The sequence below is a fragment of the Eptesicus fuscus genome, chromosome 9, assembly GCF_027574615.1.
Source record: "Eptesicus fuscus isolate TK198812 chromosome 9, DD_ASM_mEF_20220401, whole genome shotgun sequence".
Classification (NCBI taxonomy): Eukaryota; Metazoa; Chordata; class Mammalia; order Chiroptera; family Vespertilionidae; genus Eptesicus; species Eptesicus fuscus.
In genome coordinates, this window is record NC_072481.1 from 38,405,898 (window position 1) to 38,419,396 (window position 13,499).

Sequence of the window (13,499 nt, forward strand, 5' to 3'; positions counted from 1 at the left end):
TTGCAGGCCAGCCACGCCCCCTGGCAACCCAAGTGGAGGCCCTGGTATCTAGGATTTATTTATCTTCTATAACTGAAACTTTGTAGCCTTGAGTGGAGGCCAGGGCAGGCCAGGGCGGGAGGGAAGCTTGGCTTCCTCCATCGCCAGGGGCAACCCAAGCCTCCTGCTCTCTCCAGCTCCGTAGATGCCGCCATTTTTGTTGATATTTATTTATCTTCTATAATTGAAACTTTATAGCCTTGTGCAGAGGCCAGAACCTGCCAGAGCAGGCAGGAAGCTTGGCTTCCTCCATTGCCGGGGAAACCCAAGCCTTCTGCTCACTCCATGGCTGCAGCCATCTTGGTTGGGTTAATTTGCATACTCATTCCTGAATGGCCGGTGGGCATGGCTTGTGGGTGTAGCAGAGGTACGGTCAATTTGCATGTTTCTCTTTTATTAGTGTAGATAATAACATTAAAGTAAGTTGTGGCTATTCATTTACCAACATAATTTACCTGGCGATGACAGAAATGTTAAGACAATATGCTAGGTGTGAAGATATCCAGGTAAAAATAACACAAGCTTGCAGAAAGTAGGTATGTATGATTACCTGGGCAATCAAGAAAGGCTTCCCAAAAGATATGACATTTGATTGAGTCCTGAAGGATGAGCAGATACAGATGGGAAAGGAAGGACATTAGAGTGAACTTGGGGGGATGAGGAGAGTGTGTGATGTTTATCCAGGAATGGTTAGCAGTCCCGTCTGGCCCAGAAGAGAGCACACTGGAGTGGAGCAGAGGGAGGTTGGGTACCGTTAGTGATAGCACCTGGGTGGCCATTGGCTGCCAAGAGACTGGGCTGGGCAGAGTCATCACAAGGCCAACTCTTCCACTTACTACTGTTCCCAGGCCCAGCTGCTTCTCTAGGTTCCAGTGCTCAGCCACTCCCTGAGCACTTGCCAAAAGGCTGTCTACGGCAGGTTCTTGGAGAACTCAAGGGCTTCCTGCTTCCTCCTTGTGTCCTTGGCTGCCTGTCCTCATTGTGCCCCCTCAGGAACAAGTTTCCTCTCATTCCTGAAGGGCAGACAATAGAATTCTTCTGAGAGAGCCTTCTCAGGAATTAGAAGTCGTAGAGCAGCTTTAATTTAGCCTGTGGGGTGGAGGGTGGGCTTTCCTTCCTGGAAGTCCAGCTTGCTAACAAATGCCTCCCCACCCTTCTCCCACCCCTCTGGCTGCCCTGGGCTTCCAGCTCCCACTTCCTCTGTGAATGCAGCAGCCTCCCAGCCAGCCCTCACTGTCAGGAGGGGCTGAAGTAACTTTCTTCATTGAATCCAGACTTCTGGGTGATGCAGCTGTTCTCCAACTAACCTCCCCAAGCTTGTCAGAGCAAGAAGGGCTCTGGATTTGCAGAACACCGCATTCAAATAAACACCCAGTCAACAAGCAAGCACCTTGTCAAGGAGGGATCTGGAGTGTGGGTGACAAGGTGGGGGTCTTGGGAAAGTGACAGCTGTTTGGGCTGATCTCTCCCAAGTCCTTTTAGCATTTATCTCCCTCCTGATTGCCTGCCCATCTCTATAGATGAGAAAACACACACACACACACACACACACACACACACACACACACACACACACACACACGACACCTAGCACTCTTGTTCCCTGCACTCACACCCATTACCTCCCCAGAGCGAATCTTTCCTGACTCCTTCTGTCCTCATTAATTCTTACACTTCAATACCATGGGACACAGTGAGGATGGGGTGGAGAGAACAGGGGCTTTCAAATCACTGTTAAAACAGTTTATTAACCTCTCTCAACTAATTTTTCTCACTGCAACCTGGAGATAGCAAAAACAAAAAAACAAAAGAATTAAGAATATAATTATGTAAATAACCTAGAACAGAAGCTGGCACAGAATAAGTACAATCTCAGGTTATTGCCCTCCGGCTCCTCCCTTAAAAAATTAAATTCAATTGTATTCAAACAAGCACCTTAAATGTCACCGAGGGGCAGTATGATGGTGAGGCAGGATAGTAAGAAACTAGGAAAATTCATTGGCAAGTGGAATGGGGAGACTGAGACAAACAGCTGAACAAACTGGCCAAGCAATTTACAGACAGATACTGAAGGTCACCTCGCTACAGATAACATCTAGGCCTCAGTTGTATTTAAGCTCCAGGCCCAGAAAAGCAGCAAAACCTGGTGGGTGATGCCAGGACCAGCTGCAATGAATAATGAGCTTCTTCCCTGGCACTGAGCAATCAGTAAAAACCATGACCCTAAAAAGACAGGCCTGGAAATGCTGATGATTATTCTATTGAAATCTCCCCTAAATTCCCAGCCTTTAAAAACCCTCAAAACAAAAGACTCAGTGCCTCAGTGTGTGCTCTCCCTCCCAGGAGCATGCCCTCACCTTTCCCTTCCTCCACAGGCATGCATCTCCTAAACTCTTAGGGCCCCACAAGACTTGCAAGAGGGGAGCAGTGGGCAGCAGCAGCTTGTCCCAGGCTAACCCCCTGAACCTGTCTCCAAGGCCTCTTTTCTCTGACTTTTCAGTGAGCCAAAGCAGCCCTGTCAAGGCTCATTTCTTTCCTATAACATTTCTAGAGTGCCAAAGCATCCCCACCTAGGCTCTCTCTGTTGCTTTTTCTATCCTAAGCCCTTCCTTATTTCACTGTTCTCAGCTTTCATAAATGTACTCTCAAAATCACCTGGACTCGTATTGTAAAATCTTTCCTATAAGAGGTAAAAAAAAACACTCAGGCTGCCAGCTTGCCTGAGGCAGACGAGCTCTGGGCCCAGTTCCCTTTCAGGTAACAATGAAAAGAGCAAACAAAGGCTCAGAGACAGCTCCTGTCTCATATAAGCCACATTTTTAAGAACAGAAATCCCAACTCAAATTGGCTTGAGGGGAAAAAGAATTTATTTCTTTGGCAAAACTGATCAATACTCTCAGTATCTATTCTCCCATTCTTTTCTTTAGTAACAGAACTCACTGTCTTCAAGTGACCAGATAGTTGTGCCCATCAATTCCACACACACTCCAGAGACTACATTTCCCAGCCTCCCATGTAGTTATGAGTAGTCCTGCAATGAAATATAAATGAAAGAGATGAGTGCAATTTTCAGGTCACTTCCCTAAAAAGAAGCTCATTGCTTTCCATATCTTTTTTTGCTCTTCCCCTTGGTTGAGAAATAGATCAACTGGTGTAATCCGTGTAGGCCTAGAGATGGAAGTTGCAGGTAGAGAATGGCAGAGCCACTCTGACATCTCTGGACCACTTACTTCTGGACTGTTATCTGAAAGAGAAGTACACTCTTATCTTATTTAAGTCCTTTTGCCAAGGAGTCTTTGTTATAGCAGCATAGCCTCTAACTTACTAACAATTCATTTCAGGTGAGGTTTGATCCAGTAGTCTCCAACAATGTCACCAAGGACCTGTGTTCTTTCATTGTCTCTGTTCTGCTTCCACTAGTATCTGCCTTATTTTCAGACTCTATGTGTCCCCCTCCACAATTGGTCCCTACTTCCCCAACCCACCCCAATCCCAAAAGAGCTTCAAAGGTTCCCTTAATGCTAACAAAAACTGCTGCAGCCAGTACAGACCTCAAATGTTCACACAACACACTCTAGAGAAGAGTGATATTTCCTTCTATTGGCATTGAAAATGGGCAATAGGGACATGGAAGACAGAAAGATAAGCTCCAAATTTAAATGGCCTACCGTTACTCATTTTTTTTTTCCCTTTGGACATGACTAACTTACCTGTTTAGCTAGAGCCATTAGATCAGGACTTACTCCAAGGACAATGTGTTCTTCCAGAGCCCTCTTGGGCTTCTATTGTGGGAGGCAAGCACCTATTTCCCACAACGTCCAAGCAAGACATTTTTTCCCAAGATGAAATTAAGTGCTGTTAGGAAGTAGAAATCAATGCTGGGAAGCTAAACAATGGCAAATGTCCACTCCATCACCTATACGCTGACATCATCCAAACTTGTAACTCCAGCCCAACTCTCTCTCCTCTGACAGACAGGGCCAGGACTAGAGTGAGGCACACAAGGTGCCTAGGGTTCAAACGTAAGGATACAGTCATCCTCAAGTGCTGACTCTGCACTGGCAGGATACTGAGAATAATGCCTCCCTAAATGTTGCTCCTTGTGTGCCATGCTTGCCTCAGCCTAATCTTGACCTTTGACTCTCAGGTCTGTGTACTGGCCATAGATCTACCAGGGTACTCCATGGACTTCTCAAGTTGGGCATGATTAAGACATATCCAATCACCTTCCACTCCCCAAGCTTGTCCTCCTGTACTCCCTATGTCAGGGAATAACATTAATATCTACTACCTATCTGGCTGCTCAAGCCAAAATCCTGGAAGTCATTTTTGATTTCACCTTATCTTCGCCTCTCACCAGTCAGTCACCAAGTTCATTCATATCTTTTGAATCTATTTGCTTCTCTAATCCCACCACCCTAATGACACTAAACTATCACCTTTCTACTATAAATTAGCAACAGCTCCCTACCTGGTCTTCCCTTTTCTAATCTTGCTATTCTCCAATCCCCTATTCTTATAACCAGAATGTTTTCTTTTTCCCCAATTTAGTTTACAAAGCAGAGCAGTCCTCTATACACTGGCCCCATTGACTTCTCCAGCTTGATGATTGTACCCAGCCCCTCCCCAGTCCCACCACACCATAGCTGTACTGCCTTCTCTTAGCTCCTCAACCCCTCCATGCTTCCAGGCCTCTCAACGTGCTTTTCCTCCTCCTATCCACCTCCCTTATAACATTTTTATTCTTCAAATATTAGCTTAAACTTAACTTCCTCCAAAAGGCCTTTCCAACCCGTAAACTAAGTGAGTGAGCCCCTTCTCCATGCTCCCATAACAGGTAATTTTACTTTACACTCCTCAGGTGTTTTTTTAACCAGTTGTTTACTGACTTCCTTCTCTGATTGCCTATAAGCTCCTTGAGTTACTTATCATAAGTTGGATGAATGTTTAAAGTAAGAATCAACCTTACAAATCCCAAAATTACATCTCTGACAATGCACTTATTTATTCAGCTATCATCTACTCGGTCCCAGGAGGTGCCAGGTGTTTGTTAGGCATTGAAGCTGCAAGAGACTAAGGAGATATGACCCACACCCTTAGGGCACTAAAAGTTTAATACACTAGTGAAGAGTCCTTGTTTCAAAGTGAGAGGACTTGGTTCACTCACCTATAAAATGGGGCTATCTGCTACAGCAGGCATCTCTGGTACCTTTACCACATCCTATTGACTCACATCTAATTTCAACTGCAACTGTGATGGATATTCCCACACAAGCTCAGTATCATCTTGTACTGTCAACTTCCCACCTCAAGCATGTATCTCCCATCTTTCAGCATTTAGCCCCAGGGTTTTCTCCAATGTTGCCATAATCTATTTTATTTGTGTAGGTGATCTCAGCCCAGAAGTGCAAGAGCACTTCCCAGACAGCTCCTAATCAATAAAGTATGGCAACTGGTTGTGTAAAAGCTGCAGTCTCCCACTTTTCCAGGAGACAGAATTGAACCCCCATTGCCTAGAGCAGTGACCTCAGAACAAACTAATTTTGCCCTTTCCTCCTTCCCTGCCTCCCTCTCCCTGTTGCCTGATTCCTCCTTCTTGGGATTTTCTATAACACTACCTTTCAAATCCTTGTATCAGGCTTGCTTTAAGTGGAACCCAAATAAGAGTACCACATTCCAAAGATTAACTGTGGCAACATGTGTGACATTTCCTAACACACTGTCAGTGATTAATAAGCTGTCATTATTCATGTTAGCTATTATGTTCTTGATGGAGGAGATGGACAAGTATAACCTAATAAGAAAATGCTACAATGGAAGTATAAAGTGGCTGAATGTGCAGAATGAGACCAGGGGAAGGAGCCTTTAAGTTTGGAGAAATCAAGGATACTTCACAGAGGAAATTTCTCTTGAACTGAGCTTTCTTAAAGGTCCACAAATCAGGAGAAAGAATTCCCAACAACTTGTGTGCAAGCATATGAGCCTAACCAGTGGTTAAGGACAACAGGGGTGTGGGGGCATGTGTGGGGAGGGGTGTGGGATGGGAATGGGGGGATGAGGACAAATATGTGATACCTTAATCAATAAAGAAATTTTTAAAAAATAATAAAATAAATAAATAAATAAAAATAAAATCAATAAACATATCTTCAGGTGAGGATTTAAAAAAAAAAAAATTCCCAACAAAGGACATGGCAAGGATAAAAACGTGGCATATGCCAGAACATGGCACGTCATGGGACACATAAGCAGTTCAGAGAGTTAAAAGAGGGTTTCTGGGGGGTAGAAATTGAGGGCACAGAGAGCAGCAGTCTTAAGGAACCCCCACCAAGGAGAGAGGCGAAGTCTGAGGCACCTACAGAGAGGAGCTGCCAGGCTCTCCTGCAGATAGCTGCACAGAGAGAAATGCATAACACCCACTAGCCATCTACACATGTGCTGTCTTGCTCCTGTTTATTTACACTCTGCTTGGCTGGATGGAATCAAGGCATAATTCCTGACCCACCCCCTTCAGCACCCTGCAGAGAGGGGGAAGCAGGGAACATCCCTGTCAAGTGCCAGATGTTTGGCAGGGGCCTCAGGGCTGCTGATGGCTTTGGAGGTGAAACAGGAAACTCTTCTGGGACAGGAAGCCTGGAAGTACAGAAGTTTGCCAAATGAAAGACAAGTGGTTTCAGAAAAGTAGAGAAGGATGAGATGGGGTAGAGTCAGACACATCTGGATTCCAGTCCCAGCTTTGCTCCTTCCTGGTTGTTTGGCTCCAAACAAGTCACTTCCTCAGCCTGAGCCTCAATTTCTTCAGCTAATGTCCCTCCTAGCTCTGAGGTTCAAGGATTCCATGAGGCAGTACATGAACTTCACTTTGAAGGCTGAAAAAGATTTTGTTATCCCAAAGCTCCTCTTGACTTTGTATGAGTAGACAGAATGAGATGTCTCTGAATCAAAAAAAGCTAAAAAATAAAAATTAAAAAAATTAAAAAGAATTCAGAGACCTGCCCACCTGGCTTTAGGGTAAACAATGACTCACAGTACATGCAAAACAATAGATTAATTGGGGTGAGGGGTGGATAAGGGGAGAGTCAAACTGGCTATTTAGAAATGTTGGTTGACCTTCACTTTTATCTGGTTATTCTAGTTAACAGCTAACACATTTCTGCTCAAGTTTTTTTTATTTTTTTTGTTTATTTATTTATTTTTTTTTTCAAAGAGGAACAGAAAGAGAGAGAGAGATAGAAACATCAATAATGATGAGAGACTCATTGATTGGCTGCCTCTTGCACCCTTCCCCACCCCCCTCAGATTGAGCCCACAACCTGAATTAAACCTGACACCTTTCAATCTGCAGGCCAATGCTCTATCCACTGAGCCAAACCAGCTAGGGCCTCAAGTTTTTTTTTAGGCTCATGTCTCACTCTGCATCCCACTCCAGCCATGTGGAATGAATGACTCTTCATTCTCCTAAAATGCCCTTATATCCTGTGTCTTTGTCTTTATTTATGTTGTTCATTCATTGGACAAACATTTACTGAGCTCTTTCTGTGGCCTGGGTACTGGATAGAGGAAAAATTTAAAAAAAAGACACGGTCCCTGCTTTCATAGGCATGTAGTCTAACATTAACTAGATTAACTAGACAGACATTAACTAAATAATAGTACAAAGAAATGGAAACTTCAAAAGCTGTACATCCTACACTGGGAGGGAGGATATTGTTTATGCGAGTAACAGTAGAAGAAATTGATTGAGTGATCGGGGTCAGGGAAGGCTTCTTGGAATAAGTAATGCCTTTATATCCTTCCTTTTAAAGACAAAATCCTTTCCAGCTTTATGAGGCAGTTTAAATATCATCTCTGTGAAGCTGTCTGCTTCTCCTCTAGTAAGACAGTCATCCTTTTCCTTTGGGATCTGTAGGTTTTATTTCATGGACACTAACATAGCTTTACGGATGCTGTGTTATTATCTTTAGCTGTGTTCTAGTCTGTCTCCCCACAAACTGTGGGCTTCTTGACAGCACAATGCCTGCATTCCCCATTTCTGCAGCTCCAACAGCAGTGCGGGGTATGCAGACAATGAAACTGGAGGAAATTAACATGCAGATCCTCTGCGAATTCAAGATATTTTGTTTTTTTAAAAGTGAGAAACTTATTTCACGATTAGCAGTCTAAATAATGTTCTGGTTCATGCTCTTTATTCATAAGAAAACAAATACCTTTTTAAGAAGTTTGTCTGGGTATATTATACAATTAGTAAAAATAAGCCATGAATGAAAATTCTAGACTTGCCATTCGAGTAACGGATCATAAAAATCCTTCGCTGGATTTTGAAGACATTCATCTGTAATTTCCCCATAAGCCCAAAGTCTGGCTGTCAAAGTGACTGAAGTAGGGAGGTTTCTTATTTCAAATAGGAATTTTTATGATGTGGTCTACCTATGTGGGCAGGAACACTTAGGAAAAGGCAGGTGGGTTTCTGGGCATTGAAACAGAAGTAATAAGAACTTGATGAAAGTCTACCTCACAGAAGTCTGTTGCCTTTTCTACTCAGAGAGTAGAGCTGTTACGAAAGGGGAGCCAGAATTATTTGGTTTCCTACCACTGGCCAGGAAAGTGCCTTGCACTTTGCCCATTCAATTGTCTCCACCTAGAATGTCTTTGCTCCTCCAATCAAAACCCTATGCATCCTTCAACCCCATCTCAAACATATCCTTGTTTATTTTACCAATGGTTGAATTTTGGAATTTGCCCAAGGTCATAAAACACATCAGAGGCAAGCTAAGAGAACCGGACTCTAGCCACCCTGTCCAATAGTCTTTCTTCCAAACCAGTGTTGTCCAAAGGGCATAGTGTCCTGCGTGTTTGAGAAATGTTATCTATCTTCCACTCCCCCTTTCTAGAGGCATCATAATACCCATCAATACCAAAAGGCTAAAGCAAATCCTATATTTAGCCACAATTTAGAAACCATTGTTTTGGTTGGGTTTTTTTGTGTGTTTGTTTATTCTTTTGTGTGTGTGTGTGTGTGTGTGTGTGTGTGTGTGTGTGTGTTGTGTGTTTTGTGTGTGTGTGTTTTTGTGTGTTTTTTTAATGCAGCACTTTCCAACTCTGTTGAGCCCTTTCCTTTGTAACATCCATTAACTCCCCCTGGAATTATTTCCCCAGAAAACACAATTTGGGAAACACTGCTGTCTGTATGAGTGCTCTCACTCACTTCCTCCCTGTCAGTTTAGAGATGGGAGCCAAAGACAGACAATTACTGTACAGGCGAGACACAAAGACACTTGGAAAATCACCTCTTTTTATGGCTATAAGAGACGTTTATTTTTTTTCAGTTTTTTTCTTTATTAATTAAGGGATTACATATGTGTCCTTATCCCCTCATTGCCCACCCCCCCACCTCACTCCCATTCATGCCCTCATCCCCCTGGTTTCTGCATCTATTGCTTATGCTTATATGCATGCATACAAGTCCTTTGGTTAAGAGACCTCTATTTTATATTTAAATATAAACCAAATCCAAAACAGTAAGCAAAGGAATGAAAACCAAAAAAAAAAAAAAATAAGTTATGAAAGATATAGTTTTAGTGGTGATGATATGCTAAAATCCCTAGAGGCTGGGTCTCCTTTACTCTTTTTGGTATTTTTCAAATGTTCTATAATGAACATGTATTTATTTATCATTTTAAAAATACTTTGAAGTTATGAGAACTCTTTTACAAGGCTAAGCATATCTTATTACAATTTACATGTTTAAAACCAGAAAAAAATGTGACTTTCAGATTTTTAAGACTGGGAAACTTACTTTAAAATCTTTAAAGTAACCCAGTGCTAGCTTAAGTTAAGCCATTGGCTCACTCCACGGGGATGGTCTAGATTCATTTGTCCTGTCAAGAACCAAATGGGTAATTATACCTTGGTTGCTGGCTTAGTGAAAGGATCTGGCCCATGGACTAAGACCTAGGCCATCCCAATACCTAGAGATTCAGAATCTCCTCCACTGAATCTATGGGCATCTCCCAGAGAGGTTCAACAGAAAAGCAAAACCAAAACAGGCAGGGCCGTGAGGAATCCATGACCTTGAAATCAGACCAGCCTGGCTTTGAGTCCTACCTCTTCCTCTTACTGTTGTAGACCCAAGGAAATTCCACACCATCTCTGAATACTGTTTCTTTCTTTTCTAAAGAAAATGGTCAGAGTGAAAGATTATAGGGTTGTCAGGAAGGTAGACCCTGATAAAGTAGGTAACTCGGATGTTGGCTGGGAGCTCTGTTCCTGAAGAGATCTAGAAAGGATTGTCTGGAGTCCCCAATTCCAGACCCTGTGAATGTCTGAAGCCCTACCCTACGTGTCTGAAGCCCTCCCCCAAATTCCTGCAAATTCCAGGGGCATCACGTGTTCATACATATATGTATCTAGGGTCCTACTTAAACTTGCTGATTCCATTTCACACAGCATTGAGTCAGATGTAGAATTCAGGCGCTTCTTCAATTTCTACCCATATAATAATAATAACAATAATAATATAATCATATAGAATTTGCAAGCATTGTAGTACTTACTGACCTTTTGGAGGGAAATTTAACACACAAATTACTCCAATGTGAAGGTGTGACTTGTCCCTAAATGTCCCTTGGCCTCCCTGCATTCCATCACTTTATCCATCTTGCTGGCTTCTTCACTCTTGCATCTCTCTGCACCCCACCCCCCTTCTCATTTTCTAGGAAAAAAACAAAACAGATTTCTCTCAGTTTCTTAGGCAGAGAATCTTGACTCTTCTTTTGTTTCCAGAACTCCTGATAACACCTTTACTCTCAAATAGTTTATCAAGATATTCCTATCAGAAGAACAGTTATATCCCTGAGAGGGATTCTGGTGCTAGCCATTAAAATTAAAAAAAAAAAAATCACGTCATTACACACAGGCAGAGACAATGCTGCACAGGAATGAGGAGCAGTGGGCTGCATAGTGTGTCTTTGCTGCTGCGTGGCCCTGGCAAGTCATTTAAACTCAGTGTCCTCATTTGTAAAAATGAAGATTATAACTGTATTAAACTTATATTGTTTGTAAGAACTAAGTGAGTTAATACAGGTAAAAACCTTAGAACATTGCTTGGCACATGATAAGGTCTCAATAAATATTAGTCATTTGCTTTTATTAAACAAGTTTTTACTGCATTTACTCTGATCCATTCCCTCCCATTGGGCTTTATCCTGCTTGGATCATCTACTTTAAATGCAGTCAACCTCTACAAGGTGTTAGCAAGAAGATGTACCATTTTGAGCACTGGAGTTCATTATTGTGAAAAACTTTTAACCATTGATATATGACTGGAGACAATGGTATGACAACGCAAAAGTAATGGACTAGCCGGATAACATAACAGTTTGGAGTCAGATAACCTGGGTTCAAATCCCAATTCTAAAACTTACTTGCAGTGTGATCTTTGACAACTTACTTGACTCTGAGCTGGTCTTCTTATCTGATACATGTGAGTAAAAATAAAACCTACCTTACAAAATTGAGATGATTAAGAGACATAATATGTATAGAGAAAAAAAAGTAGTACATACCTAGTACCTGGTACATACTCAATAAAGTAGGTGGTGGTGATGGCAATGGTAGAAGTGGAGGAGGAGGTGGTGGAGGAGGAAGTGGGGGTGATGAAGGTGGTAATAGTATCATCAACATAACTATACAGCCTCTCTTTGGAAAATATCAGTCACCCACAAACTCATCAACAGCAATAACCATAGATAAGACTTTATCTTTATTTTGTTCCTATATTTTTATGTCTCTGAGATTATTCTGTATAGGCATTTTATATCCTACCTTTCCACTTAACATGATATTAAAAGTATGTTTCTTTCCATGCCTTTAAATTTTTTTATACATTTTGTTTTAACAATTACCTAATGTTCTATTGTAAAGATCTATTTAACAGCTCTCTTTTTACTGGGCATTTAGGTTGATTCCAATTCTTGTTTATTATAAATAATGCAGCAGTGCAAGATTTTGTCCAGAGGCTTTGTCTACTTTTTGGATGATTTCCTTCAGTTAAATTCCTAGACATAGAATTACTGCGCCAAAGAATGTGAAGTCACGGTACATATTGCCATATTGTTACCCAGATCCTTCACATATTTGAAGACAATGATCATGCTCTCAAGTCTTTTCTGCAAGCTAAACATTCTCAGATCCTTCTATCACTCTTCAAATAATTGAATTCCCAGTGCCACCACCATGCTTGCCCCTTTTCTCTAGGGTCAAAACACATACTCCTAAGCTGGCATTCCAGGTCCTTCCACTCTGACCTACATTATCTTTGCCTCCTCATCTCCTGCTGCATCTCACCTCACTTTCCAGTCAACCATGGCTTCATACAAGCACCCTCTTCCTTCATTCTGCCATTCACTTGTTTATTCTATTCCTTCTGTCCTGGATTGTGTTTCACACTACTGATGTCTGGGAAACTCAATCTAATCTTTCAAGACAGGACACAAATGCAGGTAAAAACCTTAGAACATTGCTTGGCACATGGTAAGATCTCAATAAATATTAGTCATTTGTTTTTATTAAACAAGTTTTTACTGCATTTACTCTGATCCATTTCCTCTCATTGGGCTAAACTTCTCTGAAGCTTTCTTGCTTCCTTTACCCTGCCCCAGGCAGAACTAACAGCTCTGTCCACTCTAGTGCTGTTCTACCTAGGACAGTAGTGGTCAGAGTCTACCCCCTCCCCAAATGGATGACCCACTCAATTTTGGTAATTCAGGAGGATTTTCCATAATAAAGAAATTATTTAGGAATTTGTGGGTAAGATATGGAGAAACACTAAGGAGTAGCACAGTGCTCGAGGACCAGCAAGGCTTTTAATATCCCTATACCTGAGGGAGTGAGGACAGGGAGAGGTTAATGGAACTCAGCAGGAAAGGGTCGGAGGAGCTGTGACTTCCATCAAGGGACAAAATCAGCCCAAGGTAACCCCACAGAGGGGGACCCAAGAGAATAAATACCTTGCTTGGCTTCACTCTCCTCTCTCCTTTTCATCTCCTGCCCAGGCATCCATTAGCAAAACCTGACTATATGCAGAGGACTAGGAAGCTACTGAGGCAGCCCTCATAGGTCAACCCCTGGGGCACAGAGCATGTTGGAGAAGGGCAGGGAGTAGAGCTGAAGAGCAGACGGAGGAGCCCCATCTCACCATATTAAACCTTATTACCCTTTGTCACAATTCATTGTCAGCAGGTATACTTCATTCCCTGCACTGGTTATGTATTATCTCCCTCACCTCCAAGCCATCTTCTACACCATGGTGTGACCATTTCTCTCTACCATTCAGCTTTCTTCAGTGCCCCACTGCCCTTCCCCTGCCATTGCCTGCTGAGACAACTATAAATGTATCAGCATGACTAATGTCCCTGGTGGCTTGGATCTTGCCTTCCACACTTCCTCATAGCCACCTCTCC